Source organism: Bos indicus x Bos taurus, chromosome 5 (genome assembly GCF_003369695.1).
Source record: "Bos indicus x Bos taurus breed Angus x Brahman F1 hybrid chromosome 5, Bos_hybrid_MaternalHap_v2.0, whole genome shotgun sequence".
In the NCBI taxonomy this organism is placed as follows: Eukaryota; Metazoa; Chordata; class Mammalia; order Artiodactyla; family Bovidae; genus Bos; species Bos indicus x Bos taurus.
This window is the reverse complement of record NC_040080.1, coordinates 61,629,991-61,632,642: the sequence shown is the minus strand read 5'-3', so window position 1 is coordinate 61,632,642 and position 2,652 is coordinate 61,629,991. Positions and strand designations below refer to the sequence as shown.

At 33.7% G+C, this 2,652-nt stretch overlaps 1 pseudogene; it reads right to left on the bottom strand.

The window, feature by feature from the left end:
• Positions 1-214: 214 nt before the first annotated feature.
• Positions 215-2,148, bottom strand: LOC113893493 (annotated as a pseudogene).
• Positions 2,149-2,652: the final 504 nt, after the last annotated feature.

The window sequence follows — 2,652 nt, the reverse complement described above, 5'->3', positions numbered from 1 at the left end:
TACAAAAATTCTGTAGGAGGAATAACTTTATATATTTTGAAATGTTGATAAGCGATGCACTGGAAAAACTTAGCTTGGAATTGAAAGTAACAGATTGGGAAATATATTAACTGTCATGTGGCAGATTAACAGGCTATAAAGAGCAAAGGTAGTTATTAATGAATAGATGGTTAGGAATTTCAGGATTTAACCTCATTGTTCTTTAAAGTGTCCTTTATTTTTGACCAAAAACAATTGTATTGGCAGAAAACACTGCTTTATAGACCATGTCTCTGAAGGCTTGTTTCACTTGCTGGTTTCTCAGGGTGTAGATGAAGGGGTTCAGCAAGGAGGCCACAGAGGTATTGAGAATAGCTACCCCTTTAGTCAATGATGTCTTTTCTTTGGGGAGGGACTAGCATACATGAATATGCAGCTTCTATCAGAGATGGAGATGACAATCAGGTGAGAAGAACAAGTAGAGAAGGCCTTTTTTCTATGACTGGCAGATGGAATTCTCTGATAATATATGTATATTATCATCCTGATAATGTATGTATAGGACAAAATCACTAATGCCAAGGTGAATAGCAAACTAACCAAAGCAAAGTAAAAACCCATTACTTCTAGAAGCCATGTATCTGAACAAGACAATTGTAAAAGGGGGAAATAGTCACACAAAAAGTGATCAATGTCATTGGAAGCACATTAATCTAGCTGGAGGAGAAGCATAAGGGGCGAGAAAATGGTCGGAAACCCGCCCAGCCATGCACAGAACACCAGCAGGTGGCAGAGTTTCTTGCTCATGATGGTTCTATAATGCAGGGGCTTGCAACATATGACAATGGCAGTTAGAATGTAAAATTCAGTCACCCCCTGCCCCCGCCATGAAAATAAAGAAAAATAGTTGGGTTGCACAATTGTAAGAAATAGTCTTGCCCCCGGAAATCTAGGGTTGTACACAGTAGTAAAGGAGATTTCTGAGAAAGAAATTTCGGAGGAAGAAATACATGGGCATCTGGAGATGGGAGTCCACCCAGGTTAGGGTGGTGTAGTCAGGTTTCCAGTGACACTTAATACATATGTGATAAATAAAAAAAGAAAATCACAATCTGAAAGTCAGGATCATCAGAAAGGCCTAGGAAGACAAACTCTGTGTATGGTTCATTTTTCTCTCTTTTTTTCTGTTTTTTTTTTTTTTTTAATATACTTAGGTGGAAAGTACATTAAAGTGAATAGATGAAAGGTATAATTCATTGTGACCAAAATCATCATCATTAATGCAGTTCTAAAACTTTCTCTATAGTTCATCTCAATGGTATTTTATTTTGATTATCTTATTTGCATTATTACTTAAGATATATTTGTGAATCTGCTTTACATACTAATTCTCTGATTTTAAATCTGGCAGATGATAGGAAATCTTCATGCAATAAGTTGCATTATAGAGAGACGATAAGTGAAATAAATCAATGCTTTTTTGCTTTGTCCAATTAAATCATTGTAGTTTTGTTGGAATAATCCTATAAAATATAAGTTTTTCTTTTTTTCTGTCATGTATTCATTAGAAGATACTACCACCTAAAACAGAAATGGATGATCTCACTTCCTTCACAAGATCAAAATGAAACATAAAAAGCTAAAGCAACAACCCAATACTTTTATGATATAAGAAATTAATGATTTACTTAGCAAATAAAATAAATGTTTTATGATGAAATAACTTAACTACTAATTTTATTTTATTAGTATTTATGAATGTAATTATCAAGATAATATGAGAACATTGTATATATGTTACTTATGTATTTACAATAAATAGAATAAAAACCCTAATTATTTTATTAATAGAGGACATATTCACTTATTCAATGATTTGTCTTATAATTCCATTGAAGTCATTAATATTTGGCATCTACTATGATTTGCTAGGAATGTACATATGGAAACAGTTTTATGTTTTAGCTCAAAATGATATGCAGTATTTACATACTTTTCATTTTGCAGTGAAGCACAAATTGAAAAGTAACTCCCTGCCTCAGATCTTAGCAGCTCTGTTACCCATACTGCAGCCCAGTGCATTTTCTGCTTGAATATCATTGTCTCTTAGCTATTAAGCTTTATGAAAAAAGATTTTACTCCCTTGTAGTTCTGCTCCGCATTTTTCATGTGCATGAGATGACTGATTCAAAGGGATATTCCAGATATGTATAGCAAAGCCTCTCCCATGCATTCACACGTCTTCAGTTACTTCCCAGCTCTGCTGCATATATCTTTCTCTGTATTTGGTTTGCTAAAAATTGTGAAAACTCCCTTCTCCTTATTTCATATATTCATACTTCTGCTATGAATAATAGAATGCCAAATCATTGCTTCTCTGCTAGACACTGTCAAATGTCACACTAATCAAATTGGATTTTTTCTCTGTTTTATGATGATTTATGAGAATAAAAATGTTCAGAAACCTTAAGAAGATGTAGAAATATACTATCCTCTTCAGTAACATAGGTCTAGTAGTTTAAGGGAGAAATATTTACAGAAAGAATTGCAAGGGATATGGCAACATTTAGTTTTACAAGTATAGATTCTGATGTCTCTAGGACTAGGATCTGGGGTCCCTCTGGTTGCACTGAAAGCCAAATACTCAAATCTAGTTGTTTTGACCTATGAAGA